Source organism: Arachis hypogaea, chromosome 15 (genome assembly GCF_003086295.3).
Source record: "Arachis hypogaea cultivar Tifrunner chromosome 15, arahy.Tifrunner.gnm2.J5K5, whole genome shotgun sequence".
NCBI lineage: Eukaryota > Viridiplantae > Streptophyta > Magnoliopsida > Fabales > Fabaceae > Arachis > Arachis hypogaea.
Genome location: NC_092050.1, coordinates 121,598,382 through 121,611,183, shown reverse-complemented (window position 1 = coordinate 121,611,183; position 12,802 = coordinate 121,598,382).

Genomic DNA, 12,802 nt, shown 5'->3' with positions numbered 1-12,802 from the left:
CTCGAACTCATAGAATATCACACCCGTCTCCATCTGAAGAGGAGGAAGGGAGAGAAGGGGGTAAGAACTGATGAGTCCTTAGTAGGGCCGGGGTTATTAGTTACATTCTTTTATTCGGCGTCGATTAGCAGGCAAATAATAGGATATGGCAAAGCAGTAAATAGAACATAAAGATAGATAGAGAAGATAGAGAAAACAGATAGCAGAACACAAATAGAAGAATACAAGAAAATTATACGAACACAAACACAGAGAATAGAATACAAACAAAGAAAGTATACATTCATGCAACAAACATAATAGAGAAAATGCACAACCAAGTATGATGCATGTCTAGCCCTAGTCCAGGTAATGAGCTCATCTGTCGGTTTCTACCCACTTCCGACGTAACCCAGCATTACTAGCCGGATATGGCTTTCCTATTGGCTATACCCCTGTGTACAGGAAAAAACCCCTCTGCCACCACAAGGTCCACTGCACGCAGGAAATGGTGCAGCCAACTCACCTTGATTCCAGCCTTGATAAGTCATACGATCATGTAGAGAAAGATGAGAGGATCATTTTGGTTGGATTGGAATTTTGATTTGAGTTTTAGTTCAGTAGAAATCAAGCTTTGAAGATTTGGAACTAAGAACTTTTCTCTCTTGGAAATTTCGGCCACAAGGAGCAAATGAACCAGCCTTGGGGCTTTTGGGAGTGTAGGGTGAGTTGTGATTGGTTGGCTTGGAGGTGGGTTAAAATAATATTAAAATATCTCAGATGTATAACTACTAAAACTAGATGTATCGGAACACTTGTGAAAACATCTCTAAAAATTATTTTCTGAGCTACTAGCATAAATGATACTAGTAACATATTTATTATGATAGTAAAACATGTATAATGAAGCCTTAGCATTGCTAAAGTCATCAGAGAGTGCTGGTGCTAAGCTGCACCAGTAAACTGTGAACCCGATTAAACCGATTTTCTGTTTTTAACTAAAACTAACCAGGTAACCTTATATTATTATTCAAGAAGCTTCTAATACTCATATAATGATAATATTATCCTATTATCCCTCTTCTCTCGTGAATCAAGTCTGGTTCGTCAAACTGAGACTATTTACGAAAAACAGAATCAAAACTCCTAACCGATACGGTTCAAAACTAGGTTCTTTGTGATTGCGTTATCGAGCTTGCCTCATAAAAGGTTCTAACTTAAAGATGACATAATGACAATGAGTATTGAGATACTTGATGATATATCAGAGGTTCTCCCCTTACTGATCTTCTGGAGAAATCCGTACTTTCAGAAAAGATATCACGTACTCGAAAATCAGGGTTGTTACATTCTACCCTCCTGAAAGAAAATTTTGTCCTCAAAATTTTAATTACCTGAGAACAGACGTGGGTAATCAGCTTTCATCTTATCTTCTAGTTTTCAAGTGTGCTTTTCTTCTCCTCTTTGTCCCCATGCTTTTCTTCTCCTCTTTGTTCAAAATCAGTTTTGCCTCTTAGTTGCTTATCACTTCTTTCTACGATCTGAACCAGTGATGTTTTATATGTCAAATAATTTCGTAACTGTACTGTTTTCGGTTGTAGAACGTGACTCGTGTCGGGAATATATTTCTTAAGTTGCGAGACATGAAAAACATCATGAAGATTTGACAGGTATGGAGGAAGGGCTACTTGATAAGCTACTGGACCGACTCTTTTAAGTATTTGGAAAGGTATTATGTATCGAGGGTTAAGCTTTTTAGTCTTAAGGGCTCTACCTATTCCAGTAGTCGGAATTACTTTTAGAAAGACATGATCTCCCTCACTAAACTCTAAGGGTCTACATCTATTATCGGCATAGCTCTTTTGATGACTTTGTGCTGTCTGGATCTTCTGACGAATCCTCTTTATCTTCTCAGTAGTTTCTTGCACTAAGTCTGGACCTAAGACACTAGCTTCTCCGTCGTCATTCCAACACAATGGTGTCTGACATCTTCTTCCATAGAGAGCTTCATAGAGAGCTTCACCAGAACATTTGCACAGAGCTTCATATATTTTTTTATTTTTTACTTTTGCACACTGTCACTTGTGCCCTACATTCGCAGGTTTGAAGATCGTCACAGTCATCCCTTCCCAGATCCTACTCGAAATACCACAGACAAGGTTTAGACTTTGCGGATCCTGGATCCTACTCAGAATACCACAGACAAGGTTTAGACTTTCCAAATCCCAAGAATGGCTGCCAATAATTCTAGCCTATACCACGAAAGTTCTAGTCTTAGATTAGAAACCCAAGAGAGTATACTCCAACTATCATCCAATGACTACGTTGAACATCATGTAGATTGCTTTGTGGTTGTCAGGCACGCGACCTTGGCTAAGCGAGTAACGAAGATTGGGTGATTGTCACGGGTCGCCCCTTCATTCTGACTTAACTGAATTAAGTACGAGAGTATATCTTGGAGAAGAAGTAGGCGTTAATTGAATAGAAAACAGTAGTACTTGCATTAATTCATAAAGAACAGCAGAGTTCCACACCTTAATCTATGGGGTGTAGAAACTCCACCGTTGAAAATACATAAGTGAAAGGTCTAGGCATGGCCGTGAGGCCAGCCTCCAAACGTGTACAATGGTAAAGTCTAAGGAATAAACTTCCAAAGATTCAAAAGCTCTAAAATAAATCTCTAAAAGTAGTTTTTATACTAGACTACTAATCTAGGGTTTACAGAAAATGAGTAACTAAGTGTAGATAGTGCAGAAATCCACTTCTAGGGCCCACTTGGTGTGTGATTGGGCTGAGCATTGAAGCTTTTTCGTGCTTAGGCTGTTCCTGGAGTTAAACGCCAGCTTTGGTACCAGTTTGGGCGTTTAACTCCAATTCTGGTGCCAGTTTGGGCATTTTACGCCAATATGTTTTAGGTTAACTTTGAACGCCAGTTTAGGCCATCAAATCTCGAGCAAAGTATGGACTGTTATATATTAATGGAAATCCCAGGATGTCTACTTTCCAATGAATTTGAGAGCGCACTAATTGGGCTTCTGTAGCTCCAGAAAGTCCACTTTGAGTGCAGGGAGGTCAGAATCCAACAGCATCTGCAGTCCTTTTTCAGCCTCTGAATCAGATTTTTGCTCAGGTCCCTCAATTTCAGCCAGAAAATACCTAAAATCGCAGAAAAATGCACAAACTCATAGTAAAGTCCAAAAATGTGATTTTTGAATAAAAACTAATAAAAATATAATAAAAATTAACTAAAACATACTAAAAACTATGTAAAAACAATGCCAAAAAGGATATAAATTATCCGCTCATCACTATCCGCTCCCGACGTAACCCAGCATTACTAGCCGGATATGGCTTTCCTATTGGCTATACCCCTGTGTATAGGAAATAATCCCTCTGCCACCACAGGGTCCACTGCACACAGGAAATAACACATCTGCCACTGCAGGGATGTATGCCGACACACCTTCTGTATACAGAAAATAACCCCTCTGCCACTACAGAAATGGAACAGGTGGTCACGGTACTTCTGTAGCAGGAAATAACCCCTCTGCCTTACAGAAATAAAATATGGATCTATACCGCAGGAAAGCATTCTCAGTGGTCGCACCACCATCTATCTGACTGCCACAATGCAGCAGATGAACATATAGATATCTCTGGGGTTGCCTTAATGCAACAAATGACCTCTCAATAGGTCCTCTACTCTTTATCATATTACTTTTTCTGTTTGTCTCTTTACTCTGCTTTGATTACTCTTTTCTCAGTATCTTTTTACTCTGCTCTGATTTCTCTGTTTAACGTTAGTATTTAAAGCTTATGTAAATTTCGGTATGAATAGTTAGCCTGTCCCAAGTAGAGGTTCATTAAGTCTATACTGAAACAGTTTAACTTTTTATACAATACCTAACCCTAGTCGTAATTCAAGGACAAACTATGTTGCCCTAGTTCGTTCGCTAGTCTCTGTCTGTTTTTCTGTCATTAATACTTTACAGACTTTTTCTTCGATTTTTATCTTTTCTTCAACTTTTTATCTTTCTTTTATCTTTGCCTCAGTAATATGTTCTTACCACTCCCTAAGTGTTTTATGAAGTAATTATGAGATTCTGCGCTTAAAGTTGTCTTTCTAAAGCTTTTATAGAAAACTGTCTTTTCTGCATTATTTTATTATTTTTATTAAAATATTATTTTTAATTAAATATTATTATTTAATAGTTTATTATTATTTATTATTTTATCATTAAATTTTTTAAAATTACCCCACTTTAACTTTTAACCTTTAAAATTCACTTTTTACCACCCGTAACTTTTAATATTTCTACTTTAACCACCTTAACTTTTAGAAATTATCAAATAACCCCTTAAACACCAAAAATTTTACTTCCTTGCCCTTTTAAAGATCTAAAGCCTGTTCTTCATTTTTCTTCATCACACTCAAAGTGTTCTTCATGTTCTTCATAAATTTTTCAGATTCTTTCTCTGTTTTTTACCCGTTTTTCAGTCTTTTCAACAATCGATTTTTACCATAATTCATAATAAATTTGTAGCCACCAAAACCCCATCTTTTCCACATGATTTCAACAAAAAAATTAAACCCCAATTTAAGCTCTAGGGTTCATTTTCCAGCAGCTCCAAGAACACAAACTCAAAACTTGAATTTCATCAAATTTCATCAAATTTGCACCAAAATATCAACAACAATCACTCATATAAATCATCAATTTCAAGCACAGCCAAACCATATCATAATTACACAACTCAAACACAATCAGTCAAGATTGAATTCGTCAAACCCTACCTGGTTTTGCTGCTCCAAATTCGGTTATACTTTCAGGTGGTCCTTAAGCACTTTTTCCGCCTAAATCACATCAAGAACAACTTTAAATTCAAAAACCCTCAACTAACCAAATCTCACTTAGCATGTTAGAAAGTTATTTCTAACCTTATACTTGCTAGAAATTCATGTTTCTTGGCCCTAATGTCAAGTTAAGCATGATTCCTAAGGAAGAACATCAAGAAAATGCATATTTAAGCATGTTTCCTTGAAACCGAATCAAAAGGAAGATGGTGCAGCCAACTCACCTTGATTCCAGCCTTGATATGTCATATGATCATGTAGAGAAAGAAGAGAGGATCATTTTAGTTAGATTGGAATTTTGATTTGAGTTTTAGTTCAGCATAAATCAAGCTTTGAAGATTTGGAACTAAGAACTTTTCTCTCTTTTTCTCTCTTGAAAATTTCGGCCACAAGGAGAAAATGAACCAGCCTTGGGGCTTTTGGGGGTTTAGGGTGAGTTGTGATTAGTTGGCTTGGAGGTGGGTTAAAATAATATTAAAATATCTCAGGTGTATAACTACTAAAACTAGATGTATCGGAACACTTGTGAAAACATCTCTAAAAATTATTTTCTGAGCTACTAGCATAAATGACACTAGTAACATATTTATTATGAGAGTAAAACATGTATAATGAGTCCTTAGCATTGCTAAAGTCATCAAAGAGTGCTGGTGCTAAGCTACACCAGTAAACTGTGAACCCGGTTAAACCGATTTTCTGTTTTTAACTAAAACTGACTAGATAACCTTATAATATTATTCAAGAAGCTTCTAATACTCATATAATGATAATATTATCCTATTATCCCTCTTCTCTCATGAATCAAGTTCGGTTTGTCAAACTGAGACTATTTACGAAAAACAAAATCAAAACTCCTAACCGATACGGTTCAAAACTAGGTTCTTCGTGACTGCGTTATCGAGCTTGCCTCATAAAAGGTTCTAACTTAAAGATGATATAATGACAATGAGGATTGAGATACTTGATGATATATAAGAGTTTCTCCCCTAAATGATCTTCCGGAGAAATCCGTACTTTCAGAAAAGATCTCACGTACTCGAAAATCAGGGTTGTTACATTCTACTCTCCTGAAAGAAAATTTTATCCTCAAAATTTCAATTACCTGAGAACGGACGTGGGTAATAATCTTTCATCTTATCTTCTAGTTCTCAAGTGTGCTCTTCTTCTTCTCTTTGTCCCCATGCTACTTTAACTAAGCGAACAGTTTTGCCTCTTAGTTGCTTATCACTTCTTTCTACGATCTGAACCAGTGATGTTTCATATGTCAAATAATTTCGTAACTGTACTGTTTTCGATTGTAGAACCTGACTCTCGTCGGGAATATATTTCTTAAGTTGCGAGACATAAAAAACATCATGAAGATTTGACAGGTATGGAGGAAGGGCTACTTGATAAGCTACTGGACCAACTCTTTTAAGTATTTGGAAAGGTCCTATGTATCGAGGGTTAAGCTTTTTAGTCTTAAGGGCTCTACCTATTCCAGTAGTTGGAGTTACTTTTAGAAAGACATGATCTCCCTCACTGAACTCTAAGGGTCTACGTCTATTATCGGCATAGCTCTTTTGACGGCTTTGTGCTGTCTGGATCTTCTGACGAATCCCCTTTATCTTCTCAGTAGTTTCTTGCACTAAGTATGGACCTAAGACACTAGCTTCTCTATCGTCATTCCAACACAATGGTGTCTGACATCTTCTTCCGTAGAGAGCTTCATAAGGTGCCATCCCGATACTTTGTTGGTAGCTGTTATTGTAGACGAATTCGATCAACGGCAAATACTTATCCCAACTGCCTTGGTTATCCATCACACAAGATCTTAGCATGTCCTCTAATGTCTGGATTGTCTGCTCTGATTGTCCGTCTGTCTGAGGATGGTATGCTATACTCATGTGCAGTTCTGTCCCCAATGATTTTTGAAAAGCTCCCCAGAATCTAGAAGTAAACCTCAGATCTCGATCTGAGACAATTGACGAAGGTATCCCATGCAATCGTATGATTTCTTGAATATATATCCGTGCCAGCCTTTCTAATGTATAGTCAACTCGAATTGGAAGGAAATGCGCCGATTTTGTCAATCTGTCGACAATTATCCAGATGGCATCATGTCCTGTTGAGGTTCTTGGCAATTCCGTGACAAAATCCATGGTGATCTGCTCCCATTTCCATTATGGTATTTCTAAAGGTTGCAGGGTTCTTGACAGTTTCTGATGTTCCACCTTCACCTTCTGGCAGGTTAAACATTTTGAGACATAGTCAGCTACTTTTTTCCTTAAGCCCGGCCACCAAAATATTTGTTTCATATCTTGATACATCTTTGTCACTCCAGGATGCATAGAAAATCTGCTTTGATGAGCTTCTGCAAGAATCCTTTGTCGCAATTCTTTAGAATTAGGCACACAAATTCTATTCTTGTATCTCCAGAGACCGCTACGATCTTGTCTTACAGCTTTTGGTTCTTCTACTCCCACACGTCTCAGCATCGTCATCATTTCTGAGTCTTGAACACAGTCTTTGGTATATCTGGCTCGCTTACTCAAATTTGGTGATAACCTGATCGCAAGTCAATCTTCGAGAACACAGTTGCACCTTTTAACTGATCCATCAAATCATCAATCCGTGGAAGTGGATACTTGTTCTTGATAGTGACTTTATTTAGCTGTCGGTAATCCACGCAGAGCCTCATTCCACCGTCCTTCTTTTTTACAAATAATACTGGAGCTCCCCATGGTGACGCATTGGGACGAATAAATTTCTTTTCAAATAACTCATCCAACTACTTCTTCAACTCTGCCAGTTCCAGTGGTGACATCCGGTACGGTGCTATGAAAATTGGTCCGGTTCCAGGTACAAGATCAATGCTGAACTCTATCTCTCGCTGAGGAGAAAACTCAGGTATGTTGTCCGGGAAAACATCAGGAAATTCCTTTACCACTCGAATCCATTCTAGGCTTAATTCACTGTCATTCGAGCTAGCCACTAACAGAACATACCTCTCACAATCACTCCCGTCTAAGGTAACTCTTACAGAATTCAGATATAAAGTATGGGATAGAAATGCTTTAATATCTAAACTATCAGACGGAATAACAGCAGTTCTTTCAAAGCAGTTAAGGAAAACATGATACTTAGATAACCAATCTAATCATAGAATAACTTCTAAACCACATAGAGGCAAACAAATTAATTCATGTATAAAAGTCCTATCCCTAATAGCAAATGGTACTTGCAGGCACACTAAACTGGTTAACGTATTTTGGGATGCAGGTGTATGGACAATTAAATCAAAGTTTAATTCAGAGAAATCTAATCCCAACTCACGAGCAACAGTTAAAGAAATAAAGCAATGCGATGCACCCGAATCATACAGCACAGTTAGAAATCGATTCTTGACATAACACTGACCTTGGATCAGGGCATCTGATTGCATAGCATCATTAGCAGTCATAGCAAATACTCGACCTTGTTGTTGGGTTCGTACTGGATTCCGAGCAGATCTTTTTGGGCAATTCCTCGCCAAGTGTCCAGGTTCCCACAAGTGAAACAAGCGTTCATTCCTTACAGTATCTAAATCTAACATAGCCATAGCCATGGAGATCATAACAGCTATGAGGATAGCTGTACCTCGCATCGATTCGTCATTCGAAACTCGGTTAAACTATGCATATTCGCAGTCATTAAGGTCCTATCTGCACCAAACAATCAATATTAAGGTGATCAGTCTTAATATCTCAAGTTAGGCACGAACATTCCCAAAATAAGAACTCATAGACATTCATGCCAAATGTATCTTGAAGATACCCTAACAGCATGAGACACACAAACAGAGTATACAATGAAGCATAGTCAGTCCACTCCCCAGGCTCTATTGGGAACGAACTGCTCTGATACCAAATTGTAACGATCCAACTCCCAGTATGCCATGGTCATACAAGAAGCTAAGTGTTACTAACTTGTCCTTCTCAATTATTAACTATTATTTAATATATGAGCCTGTTCCTTGTTAGAACGTTGCCAATTTTACGAGTAACTTTTTTTTAACGTATATCGTTGCGAGTGAGGGAGTAAAATAAATAAGCACACACTGATAGAAATAATAAGGAAGTATAAAGAAACATAGAAACACAGCTGATAATATACATCATGTACACTATAACAAAATATGTAGCGTTCACAAAAGATCAAGTCAGTTTACATCCTCGTCATCCTACGTAGTTAGTATATATACGACACTCCCAGGGCCTGGCCCATACAAAAAGGCGCTAAACTGGCGCCCAGGCTAGCCTAACCACTATATAGCTCCTAGCTCTCGGGTGTACTAACACAGGTGAGAGACGAACTAACTGATAATGTCAGACTAGAGTGTCATCAAAAGAATGCCCCTACTGCTGTCAGACTATATATACACATGGCCGTTCGGAAGATCGTCATGAGGCTCGCCCATCTCCTCATCCTGCTCTATCTCTATCTCAGGATCCTCATCCTCCTCCTCGTCCGTAACTACAACTATACTCTCAGAACCACCAGAAGCACTACTGTCACTATGTACAAAACCATTCGTGAGCACAGGTCCGTTCGCATATATAGGAGCTACCCGTCGTCCGGTAGTGTCGGCGCATCAGGCTGTGGAAAGTTAGGGATCGACTCAGGGAGAAAGTCCCACTCTGGTGGAATCATAGGTACGTACTCTCCAACTAACTCAGGCTCATCAGGAAAGATAGGTTCAGGTGCTGCCTCATTCAAGAGTTGAGCTAGTATTGGGTGTCCGAGACCATCAGGAAAAGGATGTCCAGGTGCGTCAGGGTGTAACCAGGATAAGAGAAAGTCGTAAAGAGCGCCAGGGTCAAAAATGCGGGCTAGACAGAGGATGTTAAAAAGCTCGATTAGGTAACGCATATCGTCTAATACGAGGCTCCAATCCCATAATGAAGTAACTGTGATGTACTGGGTCCTCGTAGACGTAAGGGTCCTCGAACTCATAAAATATCACGCCCGTCTCCATCTGAAGGGGAGGAAGGGAGAGAAAGGGGTAAGAACTGGGGAGTCCTTAGTAGGGCCGGGGTTATTAGTTACATTCATTTATTCAGCGTTGATTAGCAGGAAAATAATAGGATATGGAAAAGCAGAAGTATACACACAGACAAACATAGAGCAATAGATCATACACACAAGAAGAAAAGCAACAGAGAATAATGTGCAGACAAGAATGATGCATGTCTAGCCCTAGTGCAGGTAATGAGCTCATCTGTTGGTTTCTACCCGCTCCCGACGTAACCCAGCATTACTAGCCGGATATGGCTTTCCTATTGGCTATACCTCTGTATACAGGAAATAATTCCTCTGCCACCATAGGGTCTACTGCACGCAGAAAATAACACATCTGCCACTGCAGGAATGTATGCCGACACACCTTCTGTATACAGAAAATAACCCCTCTGCCACTACAGAAATGGAACAGGTGGTCACGGTACTTCTGTAGCAGGAAATAACCCCTCTACCTTACAGAAATAAAATATGGATCTGTACCGCAGGAAAGCGTTCTCAGTGGTCGCACCACCATCTATCTGACTGCCACAATGCAGCAGATGAACATATAGATATCTCTGGGGTTGCCTTAATGCAAAAAATGACCTCTCAATAGGTCCTCTGCTCTTTATCATATTACTTTTTCTGTTTGTCTCTTTACTCTGCTCTAATTACTCTTTTCTTAGTATCTTTTTACTCTACTCTGATTTCTCTGTTTAACGTTAGTATTTAAAGCTTATGTAAATTTCGGTATGAATAGTTAGCCTGCCCCAAGTATAGGTTCATTAAGTCTATACTGAAACAGTTTAACTTTTCATACAATACCTAACCCTAGTCGTAATTCAAGGACTAACTATGTTGCCCTAGTTCGTTCGCTAGTCTCTGTCTGTTTTTCTGTCATTAATACTTTACAGACTTTTTCTTTGATTTTTATCTTTTCTTCAACTTTTTATCTTTCTTTTATCTTTGCCTCACTAATATGTTCTTACCACTCTCTAAGTGTTTTATGAAAGGAATTATGAGATTCTGTGCTTAAAGTTGTCTTTTTAAAGCTTTTACAGAAAACAGTCTTTTTCGTATTATTTTATTATTTTTATTAAAATATTATTTTTAATTAAATATTATTATTTATTATTTTATCATTAAATTTTCGAAAATTACCCCACTTTAATTTTTAACCTTTAAAATTCACTTTTTACCACTCGTAACTTTTAATATTTCTACTTTAACCACCCTAACTTTAAAAAATTACCAAATAACCCCTTAAACACAAAAAATTTTACTTCCTTGCCCTTTTAAAGATCTAAAGCCTGTTCTTCATTGTTCTTCATCACACTCAAAGTGTTTTTCATGTTCTTCATAAATTCTTCAGATTCTTTCTCTGTTTTTTACCCGTTTTTCAGTCTTTTCAGCAACCGATTTTTACCATAATTCATAATAAATTTGCAGCCACCAAAACCCCATCTTTTCCACATGATTTCAACACAAATTGAACCCCAATTTAAGCTCTAGGATTCGTTTTTCCAGCAGCTCCAAGAACACAAACTCAAAGCTTGAATTTCATCAAATTTCATGAAATTTGCACCAAAATCTCAACAAGAATCACTCATATAAATCATCAATTTCAAGTACATCCAAACTATATCATAATTACACAACCCAAACACAATCAATCAAGATTGAATTCGTCAAACCCTACCTAGTTTTGCTGCTCCAAATTTGGTTATACTTTCAGGTGGTCCTTAAGCACTTTTTCCTCCTAAATCACATCAAGAACAACTTTAAATCCAAAAACCCTCAACTAACCAAATATCACTCAGCATGTTAGGAAGTGATTTCTAACCTTATACTTGCTAGAAATTCATGTTTCTTGGCCTTCAAGTCAAGTTAAGCATGATTCCTAAGGAAGAACATCAAGAAAACACATATTTAAGCATGTTTCCTTGAAACCGAATCAAAAGGGAGATGGTGCAGCCAACTCACCTTGATTCCAACCTTGATAAGTCATATGATCATGTAGAGAAAGAAGAGAGGATAATTTTGGTTGGATTGAAATTTTGATTTAAGTTTTAGTTCAGCAGAAATCAAGCTTTGAAGATTTGGAACTAAGAACTTTTCTCTCTTTTTCTCTCTTGGAAATTTCGGCCACAAGGAGAAAATGAACCAGCCTTGGGGCTTTTGGGGGTTTAGGGTGAGTTGTGATTGGTTGGCTTGGAGGTGGGTTAAAATAATATTAAAATATCTCAGGTGTATAACTACTAAAACTAGATGTATCGAAACACTTGTGAAAACATCTCTAAAAATTATTTTCTGAGCTACTAGCATAAATGACACTAGTAACATATTTATTATGAGAGTAAAACATGTATAATGAGGTCTTAGCATTGCTAAAGTCATCAGAGAGTGCTGGTGCTAAGCTGCACCAGTAAACTGTGAACCCGGTTAAACCGATTTTCTGTTTTTAACTAAAACTAACGAGATAACCTTATAATATTATTCAAGAAGCTTCTAATACTCATATAATGATAATATTATCCTATTATCCCTCTTCTCTCATGAATCGAGTCCGGTTCGTCAAACTGAGACTATTTACAAAAAACAGAATCAAAACTCCTAACCGATACGGTTCAAAACTAGGTTCTTCGTGACTGCGTTATCGAGCTTGCCTCATAAAAGGTTCTAACTTAAAGATGATATAATGATAATGAGGATTGAGATACTTGATGATATATCAGAGGTTCTCCCCTTACTAATCTTCAGGAGAAATCCGTACTTTCAGAAAAGATCTCACGTACTCGAAAATCAGGGTTGTTACACTAGGGAATACAAGAACGACGAAGAGGTAAGCCAAGTCATGGCATCCAATAAATGGCCGCACGACACCTCGAGGTAACCCCCTGCCCAAAGACACCCCAAAAGAGCACTTCAAACCCACTGCCCCTAGTCGGC